This window comes from Cajanus cajan, chromosome 9, assembly GCF_000230855.2.
Source record: "Cajanus cajan strain Asha chromosome 9, NIPB_CcT2T_4, whole genome shotgun sequence".
In the NCBI taxonomy this organism is placed as follows: Eukaryota; Viridiplantae; Streptophyta; class Magnoliopsida; order Fabales; family Fabaceae; genus Cajanus; species Cajanus cajan.
This window is the reverse complement of record NC_138525.1, coordinates 19,392,866-19,406,294: the sequence shown is the minus strand read 5'-3', so window position 1 is coordinate 19,406,294 and position 13,429 is coordinate 19,392,866. Positions and strand designations below refer to the sequence as shown.

Genomic DNA, 13,429 nt, shown 5'->3' with positions numbered 1-13,429 from the left:
AAAAAAATTTACAAATACTTTTTCTTACAAACGCTTTTTTTTCAATAAAAACACTTTTTTAATATTGACCAAAACATTGCAAAAATATTAAAATCTTTTATTTTTGTACAAATGTTTTTTATTTAAACATGTTTTTTTACAAATCTTTAAATTTACACATGTATATATTTTATAAACAAAAGATCCTATTTTTTTACAAATTAAAAAATAATTTAAATAATCAATCACTTTAAAAGTTAAAAAATAATAATAATTAAGATCTTTATTACCCATAATGATCCTATTTAAAATATTTTTTTAAATTTTTTTATAAAAAATAAAAAGAAATTTAATCATTTGATAGGTAGTTACAATTGATAACAACATTGATCGAGTAATTATCAACTATAACAACTTACACATAATTAACCTAGAATCACTATTTAAAAATATAAAAAAAAGTCATGTGTTATAAACCATAACAACTTTATAATAAATAATTTTAAAAGTGTAAATAATTTTAAAACAATTTTATTTAAATAATTAATTTTTAAAATAAGATTACAATCTGACTAACGAATATTTATTCAATAAAATGAAATAATATTTTGATATCATATGTTTCTTATAAAATATATTCGAAATAATATTTTTTATAATCATTTATCAACACGTTATTTGTTATAGTCAATCGAATATCAGAATTATCCAAATGGTGTGGAGTCTTAGTCTTAAATCCTTGTAACCTTATTCATAAACATAAAATGTCATTTCATCTATGTCGAGTAGCAATTCAGCAAGTTAGTGGTTAAACTCTATTTCTCATTCTGCCAGCTACCTCAGGACTTGGATAGGATACTATGGAAAATGAATGCAGACCTATTAGAATCCACTTGCCTCATAGGTGTGTCAGCTATATTCTTTATAACATTTAGTAATATTCCTTTTAATATTAGTTATAAAAAATTATAAATTATAAATTTTATGAATCACATATTTTATTTAATAAATTTATCTCTTAATTTAATAGTATAATTCATCCAAAATTTATCATTTTTAACTATTAAAAAAAATGTTAAAATAAATATCGCTAACATTTCTAATCAAAATATATATCTTTGACGGAGATCAATTCAACACCTAACGAGCTAAAACAGAAAGTCACCTGCTAGTACTACCTCACAGGTTCAAATCCAATACTTTGAGTTTAATAGAGTACACAATATGAGGTGCTGCTCTAATTTTTTTTTTTTTTTAATTCTAATTTAGTCCTTTATAATATTTTAAAGTTTTAATTTAGTCTTATTTTAATTTTTTGTTTTAATTTAATTTCTAATAATTTAAATTACTGCAATATCGAACTTTCCGTCTAAATTTCTTAAACGAAGTTAACTGTTAGCCAGGTGGATACCACATAGATGCCACGTAAATGTATAGGTAGATGCTAAATTTCTTTAATGCATCTGGAACCAGAACGGCCCGTTCTGGTTTTAAAACGCCAAACACAAACGGTCAATGATTATATTTCATGCCCATGATTCTAAATCACAGTTGTGAATTGTGCAAGGAAAAAAAACTCAAGGTACAAATCATTTCAAACACTGGATTTGGTAATATTATCAATGGGGAATTGATAACTTCAATTGCTAAACATTTGGGCTATACACCATTTCGTTGTTAGTCAAACTAGAGTGAACCACTTACTACCAAATTAGCATTATACAGTCAAGGATGAAACGACATGGTATTTTCCCTTAGAGTCATTGACCGATATATCCCAACAACAACAACATGTTCTTGAGGAGGTACAACCTGAAGTAGAGGAAGAGGACACACAAGACCAACATTTCACCATACAACTACATGTACAGGTAGATAATGTTGATATCATGTCATCCATTCAGTGTATGGATCGTCGATTGCAAGAGATGGATGAACGTCAACAACACTATAATTATATGGTGGATAGGATGTATAATTGGCACCTTCAGCCTTATCCAGATGATTTCTCTCCTCAGTAATTTCTTTGAACTTGCTTAGTATATGTTATGTTATAAATTTTTGTTTTCAATCTCTGAACCATATTTCAGTCTTTGAATTTATGTTATGTTATGAATTTTTGTTTTAAATCTTTGAACCACATTGTTGCATTTTGTTGAACGTACGTATGTGGTTGGGGTTCTGGAACGGCCCGTTTTGAATTCAGAACGGCACGTTCTACTTGCACTCGTTGTGTGTTAAATAATACATCTAGAATGGGTCGTTTCAGATGCAAAATTAATACACTACGAGTGCAAGCAGAACGGGTCGTTCTAGTTCCAGATGCATTAAAGAAATTTGACATCTACCTATGCATCCACGTGGCATCCACTCCGTTTAAGAAATTTGGACGGAAAGTCGGATATTGCAGTAATTTAAATTATTAGAGACCAAATTAAAACCAAAAATTAAATTAGAACTAAATTAAAATTTTAAAATATTATAAGGAACTAAATTAGAATTTTAACCTAATTTTTTTATGAAACATATTTTGTACCACCAAGCAAAATACTATTTTCATTAACGTAAATATTTAGTATTTTCTTATATATTTATAAGATATGTTAAAGTAATGTTAAAAAGCAATAATGATGTGATTTTATTCAGAGTGTGTTTACGTTACATTTACGTTCAATGTAATTAATAAGCAACAGTGTAACATCATACTTAATTTAGCATTTTTATATCGAAAAGTGAATGTAATTGATAAATTAACACCATACTTTAGCATTTTATATTGAAAAGTGAAATAAGCTCGTTCCACAAGTGTTATTGGAATCAAATTGATTATCAAAGTCTATTAAAATAATAAATTAATGAATCATTAATTGAATCAATAAGTTATCAGTTAAATTGCATAAATTGATATATAATTTTATGTTAATTATATTATTAAATATATAAGTTTATATTAACAATAATTGATATAAGTTTAATTTATTATTTATCAAAAAAATTTATATACTTAACCTATCCTTTTTAAAAAGTTGATATAGTTTATTAACTTATTTAAAGGTCTATTTTATATTAATAATATTTAATAAATTAATAAATTTAATTTTAAATAAGTTAACAATCTATTTTTAAAGATACATGTGAATATATTCTTTTAATTTTCATGATAAAAAAAACAGTTTGTTGTATTACTATTAAAATTTAGAGTTTAAAACAATCATAAAAACTAACATAAGAGAAGCAATTCAAGCAAATTCCATTTAAACTAACTTACACTTGTGCACAAGTTATGATAAAAGAATATAATCTTATGAAAAAAAATTTAAATATTCCTTATATCCCATTTAGAATATTCTAAATAATCAATCATGAAGATGAAAGAAAAGAGCAAGTGGAGATGCAATTGTTAGAGTTTATATTTTCAATTTCTAATTTCATATGAACATAGAATGTAAAATGTTTAAGTTGTAACACTGTAATTTTTTATTAAATTATTGTCTTTTAACAATAATTATGTGAGTGTTAAGTCTCAATTTTACCTCTTTTTGGATGAGACTTATACAAGATTTAATGATCAAATTCTTCCATTCTTTGTATCATTGCATTTTAATTGTTCTCATTTTGGTTTCTTTTGTATATGCAGGTATTCAAGTAGAGAATTGAGGATAACAAGGCTAAAGGAGTGGAAATCAAAAGAATTAAGGAGCAAAGCAGGCAACCGCGCCAGGCGCCGTATCAATCTCGCCGGGCGGACATAAATTAGAGTACTCTCAGCCTTTGGGAACATCGCGCTGGGCGCAATGTACAATTGCGCCGGGCGCAAATCAAGGCCGAGAGCACATTGAGCATCAGGGGAAGCCCGCGCCGGGCGCGAAGTGTAACTCGCCGGGCGCAATAACCCTAATTTGTTTCCTCAGGCTGCATAAAAGGAAAATTTCGAGGGTTTTCTCCCTCATTCGCCGAGGGGCGCCTCCAGGAGCTCTGCAGGAGGGATTCTCAGGCTTCGGAAGCCTCCCATGGTGGATCATTCCTTCGGTTCTTCCTTTCCTCTTCCATCTCTATTTTAGTTTTCCCCTCTTTGTTTTGAGAGGTTCTATCCGTTGTATTGGGGTTTTGATGTAACCAACAAACTCTATTGTAATCCCTTTGTGTTTAATGTTATATATGTGTTGTTTCATTCCTTGTTGTGTATGATTCTATGCTTAATGCTTGCTTTGGCTTGATCACCCTTTGCATGATTTAAGGTTTCATTGAGTATTGGGAAATATCCTTGAAACTAGTTCTGAATATATGCCTAGTGGGAATTGTACCTAGGGATAGGGCTTGACCCATTAGTAGTCTTAAAACCCTAACCGGTAATGCAGGTGGAGGTATTGAGTACTCAAGGGATTGATATTCAATATTTTGCACCTAGGCTCTTTCTCTAAGGAATTAGGTCTGAGTAAATTTATGGTTGACTGAACAATGAATGTAACAAGAGACATAGGATTCACTAGTGTTTCTTTGGTGAAATCAAACCCCCACAACTTCAAGTGTCCATTTTACCATTTCTCACCCCATTTCATTTCTAATTCATTCATTTGTGTTTTAACAATTCCAGTAGTTTTGTTCTTAAATTCATATTCATATTTATTGGGATTGTTCTCAAGTCACAAGTAGCCAATGAATGCTTAGTTTACCTTCTAATCCCTGTGGATACGATATTTTTACTACTTGTACGGCCGGTACACTTGCCGTGTTTGAGTCCGTTGAGGGAAGTAACCTAATCTATAATTATAAATAAAAGTACTTCAACGGAAATCTCAACAAGTTTTTGGCGCCGTTGCCGGGGATTAGAATGGCAAATTGAGTATTTATAGCTATTTGTGACTTGTTTGTTTATATGTAAATATGTTTTGTGTTATATGTTGTTTGTGTTATGTATTGTTTGTGTTATTTGTTAAGTGTGTGAATCATGTTTGAAATGAGTAAATATAGGTTATACTTTGTTTGGAGTGTGAGAAATGAGGTAATTCTGGTTCTGGTTGGTTACAAGGCTCCTTTCAAAGCAAATTTAGGCAAAATGTGACCATTTCAGAGTACCACGCCCGGCGCGAGTTTGTGCTGCGCCCGGCGCGGTATCAGAATTTGAACCTCGTTGGCCTTTTACTGATATGGCGCCCAGCGCGAGTTTGTGATGCGCCCGGCGCGAGCACTCTCCTGAACCTATATTTCTCTGTTTTCAAGCATGTTTCTTTGTGGTTAATTTTGGTCTAAGGTTGTTCTTCATTTTTGATATAATTGTATGGTCATCATTGTATACTATGCTCACCATGTTCTTCATGATTATACTCTTTCACAACTTCTGGTTACTAGGACTTGCAGGCATATACTGGTTGGCCTGGGGACCAGGCTTCTAAATGTGGGGGAGTGGAGCTGCTGATGCAGATGCGGTTGAGCACTTACTGAGGAAGATGACCAAATTTGATGGAAATAGATGAAGCTCACCTTAGTTCACCTCTGTTTGCAATTTATTTTTCTGTTGTTATTTTCAGTATTTTAATTGTTTTTGGATTACTCTGGTTGGTACATCTTTTTGAATATCCTGCTAGAGCATGGTTTTAATCTTGTTGAATACTTGTTTTGTATGTGATCAATTTTGGATTGAGGTTTGCTTGATGTTTATGGTGTGTGTACTTTAGACATTTTCAAGTCATATTTGAGCTTTAGTTCATGATTAGTTGCATACGGGTTTCAATGTTGATCATAGACTGAGTTGAGTGTGATAATCTGTGGATGCCAACCGAGTGAGGTCTGAGCCTAAATACTGATGAGAGAAACTACACTTATGTTGCATGATAGACTTTGCTTGAGTTTCCCGGGTGGTTTGCTAGTGTAGTGCAATTACATGATCAAGGCATTTCTATATTTTGATAACCATCTAAGCCAAAAAGCCATATTTATTTTTCTTTTGACCCATATCTTCCTAAGCTTAAACACTCAACCTTCCACTTATCCCAACTTTGAAAAATTAACCATAAACCTTTGTTTTGGTTAAGAGAGTATATTGATGACATCAAATAAGTTTGGGGGAGTTGAAGAATGAAGAAATTTGAGAAAGAAGAAGTATGTGGTCGGAAAAAAAAAAAAAAAAATGAAATAAGATGCAAAAGTGTACAGATGCATCATATAAAGGCTAATGGCTGGAATTGGTCGAGGGCCTGTGCTAAAATGATACATTGGGGTATGGAGAAAGAAATTATTGAAGAAATTTCAAGTACTCTCTTAAGCTATAGCACCCTTATTCCTTGAAAAACCATGAAACCGCTATGCTTGACCTAATTACCTTAAATTGCCCTAATAAAGCCCTTGTGATAAGTGCCTGCATGTGTATTACCATTGGTTTCATTTGGAAACGAAGAGCAAAGTTGAATCCTGTGGCGTGAGTAGTAGATATGAGAGAAACACTCACCCCTATACACTAGTGTGCATATGAGAGAAACACTTTCCTAGTGAGGATGCATTCATAGATAGTCATTAGCTTTTCTCAGTTCTTTGATCTCTTTTGAAACTTTTGTTTGCACATTGTCATGTTCCATTGCAATAATTGTGGCTGAAAATTCGTTTAAGGTTCATGCTTGTGAAATGAAATTGTAAGTGAACCAAGAATAAGGAATTTGACACACATGCATTGCTTGTTATCTGCTTGATTAATTACCTTTTGCTTGAGGACAAGCAAGGTTCTAAGTTTGGGGGAGTTGTTAAGTCTCAATTTTACCTCTTTTTGGATGAGACTTATACAAGATTTAATGATCAAATTCTTCCATTCTTTGTATCATTGCATTTTAATTGTTCTCATTTTGGTTTCTTTTGTATATGCAGGTATTCAAGTAGAGAATTGAGGATAACAAGGCTAAAGGAGTGGAAATCAAAAGAATTAAGGAGCAAAGCAGGCAACCGCGCCAGGCGCCGTATCAATCTCGCCGGGCGGACATAAATTAGAGTACTCTCAGCCTTTGGGAACATCGCGCTGGGCGCAATGTATAATTGCGCCGGGCGCAAATCAAGGCCGAGAGCACATTGAGCATCAGGGGAAGCCCGCGCCGGGCGCGAAGTGTAACTCGCCGGGCGCAATAACCCTAATTTGTTTCCTCAGGCTGCATAAAAGGAAAATTTCGAGGGTTTTCTCCCTCATTCGCCGAGGGGCGCCTCCAGGAGCTCTGCAGGAGGGATTCTCAGGCTTCGGAAGCCTCCCATGGTGGATCATTCCTTCGGTTCTTCCTTTCCTCTTCCATCTCTATTTTAGTTTTCCCCTCTTTGTTTTGAGAGGTTCTATCCGTTGTATTGGGGTTTTGATGTAACCAACAAACTCTATTGTAATCCCTTTGTGTTTAATGTTATATATGTGTTGTTTCATTCCTTGTTGTGTATGATTCTATGCTTAATGCTTGCTTTGGCTTGATCACCCTTTGCATGATTTAAGGTTTCATTGAGTATTGGGAAATATCCTTGAAACTAGTTCTGAATATATGCCTAGTGGGAATTGTACCTAGGGATAGGGCTTGACCCATTAGTAGTCTTAAAACCCTAACCGGTAATGCAGGTGGAGGTATTGAGTACTCAAGGGATTGATATTCAATATTTTGCACCTAGGCTCTTTCTCTAAGGAATTAGGTCTGAGTAAATTTATGGTTGACTGAACAATGAATGTAACAAGAGACATAGGATTCACTAGTGTTTCTTTGGTGAAATCAAACCCCCACAACTTCAAGTGTCCATTTTACCATTTCTCACCCCATTTCATTTCTAATTCATTCATTTGTGTTTTAACAATTCCAGTAGTTTTGTTCTTAAATTCATATTCATATTTATTGGGATTGTTCTCAAGTCACAAGTAGCCAATGAATGCTTAGTTTACCTTCTAATCCCTGTGGATACGATATTTTTACTACTTGTACGGCCGGTACACTTGCCGTGTTTGAGTCCGTTGAGGGAAGTAACCTAATCTATAATTATAAATAAAAGTACTTCAACGGAAATCTCAACAGTGAGGTTGCTCTAAGGTGTGGTGTTGAGAGACTCTGGGAAGTTAAGAAACTCTTGTAAAGTTGTGAGGGTGTTTTGGGGATTTCTTTAACCTAAGGCCTAATCTGACCCCAAGAGGGAAGCTATATAAGGTTTATCTTTAGAATTAAGTCTTATATGTTCATATTTTTTCGAACTTAGAGAGAGAAATTTTGTTTATTGTCCTTCTTCTTCTCTCATATTTTCGAGAGCCTTAGAACGGTGATTCTTGTAGTTGGTGGTGATTTAGAGCTACTTGGAGCTAAGAATCTTGTGATGTAGGTGTAGAGCTTGTGTTGTTGGAGCTCAGAGCTTATTTCTTCCTTCTTACACTTCTCCTCCTCAGTTGGCTTAGATTCAAGATCAAAGAAGTTAGGATTGATTATTGATGAAATGGTTGGGTTGCATGTTGTTGATTTTGATCAAATATGTGTATTGTTTTTGAATTATATGATGAAAGGATGGGGTTTGGGAGTTTTGAGGTCGCTGAGATGATTTTAGATGAATTTATCTTATTTGTCGTTGCTTGTTGTGATTCTGGTGCAAACTGAGTTGTTGAGAATGTATATGTATAAATGGTTGCATTACCTACTTGAATTGTTTGATTTTCAGGTGGTTTGAGACAAATTCTCGAATCTGTTAAGTGTAGAATTTGTAGTTGCGCCAAGCACTCCTTCATGGTGTTGGGCATACCTTCAACAAAGGCTCTTTGTTCTGCTCACGTCAAATGTAGGAATTGTGGCACAGGCATGAAGAGAGAGAGTTGCCTATGATTGAAATGGCATTGAGCATGGTTTTAATGGTGTCAAACATGAAGTAAGAGAATTATCTCTGCCTGGATTTGCATCGGGCACCCAAGGAGTGGCGTTGGGCATGAGGAGAGAGAATCGTCTTAGGTTGGCGCGAGGCCAAGTGTGGGATTTTGTCACGCTAGGCGTGAGATCTTAGGGGTTCCCTACCTTAACCACATCGGGCATGGGTTGAGTGGCGCCACGCGTAGGCGAGACAAAGAGCTCCCTATCTAAGTGGCATTAAGCACATGGCAATAAGTTATGTCAAGCACGAGTTTCTATATATATATAAGATGATTGGTGAGTTGTATGGTGAATATGAATATAATTGTTAACTCTATTGCATGTTGTATGTTAAATGATGATGAGAGTTCTATGTATATTGATGAGATAATATATGTAGATGTTTATATGGTTAAATTGTTGATGAGTATTGGTATGTTATACTTGAATGAGTTGTTAAGTATTGGTATGCTATATATAATTGGTGTGATTTAATCTTTATATTCATTAACCTGAGATAATGTATATAGATGATGTATATTAAGGTATTGATGTTGAGAATGTTATAAGTATTAAAGAATATTGATTGACTTAAAACTAGTGGAGAAAATGTTTTAAAAGTTGAATATCCCATGTATGAAACATTGTTGTGGCACTCTAGGAGACCAGTTGTTGAAAACTCTTCTTGAGTAGGTGTGAAATGTAACATCCTAAATTTTATAATTATTTATCTATAAGTTTCTGCAAATTATTATATATATTAAATATTACGTAAGTTATTGTGAATGAAATTTATGTAGCATTATTTAACCAGATTTTCTAAATTCAATAACATGTATTTTATTATCTAATTTGACTATTTCTCGGACAGCATTGAGAGCACGCTGTAAAATATGAGAAACTCAATTTAAGAAAATTTAAGTAATCTATAACTTAAATAATAATTTATTGAGTGTAGATTAAGAATAAATATAGTTAAGAGAGAAAATCTCTAAATTAAAATTTATAGAAATTCTCTAAGGATTTAACAAGAAAAAAATATTCTGCTAAAACCTTAAGCTAGAAAATTATGGAAAAATGTTTAAAAGGATATAATAATTTTATCATCGATATAGTATGCTTGGAATAATTAATAAAAATGTATAATTAGTTGAAATTAAAATACAAGTCTCAACCAATGAAATTATGACACATAAGCAAATCCTAATTTATTTAATTAATATTAATTAACATAATTAGGAGAGGATCAAGAGACAAAAGTTTATATTTTTAATGGTCAAGATTCTAATTATGATATTAGTTTCTCAAAATTATAATTAATTTTTAAGATACTTTAAAAATTCTACAATGTTCTAGAAAGTTCTACAAAACTCTTCAAAGTAGATATTTAATTACCAAATGATTAAATGGGTTGGAAAGCTTAACTATTAAGATATTCAAATAATTCAAGAAAGTTCTATAAAATTCTACATAATAGAAATCTAGAATTGATTAGATACTTAACCATTAAGATATTTAAATAATTCTACAAAATTTTAGGATGTTCTATAAATTTCTACAAAAGAAAAGGGACACATAATCACCATGTGATTAAAATGAATTGAAAACTTAATCATTAAGATAACTAAATAATTCTACAAAATTCTAGAAAGTGGACATCTCATCACCAAATTATTAAATAAATTGGAAACTTAATCATTAAGATACTTAAATAATTCAAGAAAATTCTAGAAAGTCCTATAAATATCTACAAAATGGACACCTAATCACTATGTTATTAAAATATCTTAGGAAATATCAAGAAATATCTACACATCTAGAAGATTGGAGAATAGAGGTGGAGACTAGTATAAATAGGAGAAACCACACACCAAAAAGCTCACCAACAACCTTTAACAACTAGACATAAACCAATGCCAAAGAAACACCCAAAAATACTCTATCTTTTCCACAACCAAGGAGTAAAACAAGGAGTAAACAACTAAAATTTCAAGAAAAGGGGAAGAAAAGAAGAAGATAAGAAGAAGAAAAAGAAGTAGGAGAAGAAGAAATCAAGGAAATTAGGAAAAAACTAGCAAGCTTGGAGAAATAGGTATGGGTTAGATGTTTAATTTTATTCATGCCTATATAGTTGTAGAATAAGTATCGATCTTTACTTATAAGTTTTGATGCATGGAACCTTAGGTTAGTTGATATGGTTTTTGATTGTACTTTTTGATAAATTTGATGTTTTAAGGTTGAATCTTGAAGTGGTTGATTGTTTATGATTGAATGTTTCTATTGAAATTGTTTGAATTTAATTTGAAGAGTTTGATTGAGAATAATTTTTGAACTGATAGATTAATAGTGATGCATATTGCATATTGCATAATGTCATATTTAAGTCAAAATATTTTTGGGGGGAAAAAGAAAAGAATTTCAAAAAAAAAATATTTCATAAATGAATTTTGTACTAAGGATATTTGATAGAAAAAGAATGAGTTTTGTAATTTTGAAATGATACTTTTTATGTAAATTCTTTTCTTTATGTTTACTATCTGAGACATTGGTGGCGAGAGATTGATTGTGATAGTGGGTACTGTCAAGGACAGTTGGCAGTACGAGATGGATAAAGAAAAGGATAAAGTCAGAGAGAGCTTGATATAGTTGTGAAATTCTGACTGAGGTATTTGTTTTATGCTACCAATGTCAGAAGATAGTAAACGGGATTTGAGTAGAATGGGTAAGACGGGACCTCTGGTCTGGGGGATAGACCTTTGGTCTAGGGAGTGTTTGGGCATGGGCAATCCCATAGATGGCCAGTCTTTATTGATTCTGTGTTGTGGTAGCCTGCCCGGTATACTGACACTCTGACTACTGTCTACTTGTTCGCGTTTAGTGGGGCATTGCCGAATCACTGGACAGAGTGATGTTAAGCTCTAACTTCACTAAACACTCAAAAGGGAAAATCTCCATGGAGTATTGAGTCAAAATGATTTTTAAAAAGTATATTTTCAGTCAAAATCTGCATCTCATTCTCATAATCATATTGCATTATTTAGACTATTATTAATGATAAATATTATCAAATTGTTGTGTGTGTTGATAATTGTATGAACTTATTATGCACTTGTCTAATTTGTTTGTGTGAGATGTGAATAAAATTAAATTTCTAACCCCATAAATATTTTTAAACCCAGATATTGGAGATCTCATAATGCAGAAAAATTGGATGTGCAATTAGAAGGTCAGATGCAAAAATCCAGAGCATAGGATGGGGGTTTTATTTTACTAAGTTGTTATAAAATGGTTTGTAATATTTATTGACTTTTATTGAATAAAACTTTAATTAGATAAATTTAATTCATTTGTTTAAGTATCTTTTCTACACATTATAATAATATAAATATTATTAACCATAAATAATTAGTTATAATTAGCATATGTAATCTGGAGAGGGGGTTACATGAAACTCTTGGATTGGATTTGTTGTGTCTCCTTTAGATTCTTAATCAATATTGGAGTAAGGTATGAAATCGAAGGTTGCAACCTTAAACTAATTATTAAAAAGGTTGCATGATGCCTCAAGGATAGTTAATGGGCTAACTCAATAAGTGATTTAGTAATACATTTCAAGTTCGTGATGCACTTATACCCAACTATACTAGCCTTGACGGTGAAACTAAACTTTCCCAATGTAAGTGATGACACCCAAGAAATCAAATGATAAGGATTGATATTCTAATTTAGTTGTCGAATTAGCGGGTGCATGAGGAATGTAAACAATCGAGTAAATTTGATAGGGTCAAACCACTTAAACTGCTCAAATGTGTCAGGAGATCTTTGTAAGTGAATGCATGATGACACATTTTTTTTGTGTGTGCATGTGATTTGACGTGAATTGGTTGTTGTTCATATGCACTAGATGAATTCCTTATAGTATGATATAATTGTGGTGAATGTTTGAATTTTTTGAGTGTTTAGCTTTCAAACATGTTGCTTTTTTGTTGAGTTGGTAAATGTTGTGAACCACATGAGGTGTATATTATTGGTATACATGTGGATGTTGATAGCGGTATAGATGTTTTCTTCTTATATTTACATTCTTTTTGGAAATCTAGCTTAATCTTACATGTTTTCTTGACAGTGGGAATGTGGTGATCATAATTTTCATGAGAGCAAAACAAGATTAACTAGAGACACATAACACCATGTGGAACCATGTTGATGACATGTAGCTAGATGCTGCTTTCGGAGATGTCTTATATAGACATTGTTTGACCACCAACAACTTAGAATTTTATATTCTGCACCTATTGGATTATTGTACATATATTGTTTATATACTTGTATAGTTGTTCATATACACTTATATGTTCATGTTATAGTGTACATATCCAAATATTAGGAGTATATTATCCTAAGTATGTTAATTGTTCCACTACTAGTTGTATGTGATTCATAAGTATCTGCGTGATGACTATAGTTGGTCGTTACATAAGTGTTGTAAAAATGTTAAAATATTGATAATTTAATTTTATGTATTACAAATTTATTTATTTAATTATGCTTTCAAAAATAAAAAATGTATATTATATTTTATTATATATTATATAAATAAATAGGTTGACCTGTCAAAT

General features: G+C 32.1%; 1 long non-coding RNA gene across 1 annotated transcript; it reads left to right on the top strand.

The window, feature by feature from the left end:
• The first annotated feature begins 10,367 nt into the window (after window positions 1–10,367).
• On the top strand, window positions 10,368–13,227 carry LOC145951756 (uncharacterized). Its single transcript, XR_014429669.1, has 2 exons — window positions 10,368–10,902; window positions 12,937–13,227. It is a non-coding gene; the product is annotated as an uncharacterized LOC145951756 (long non-coding RNA).
• Window positions 13,228–13,429: the final 202 nt, after the last annotated feature.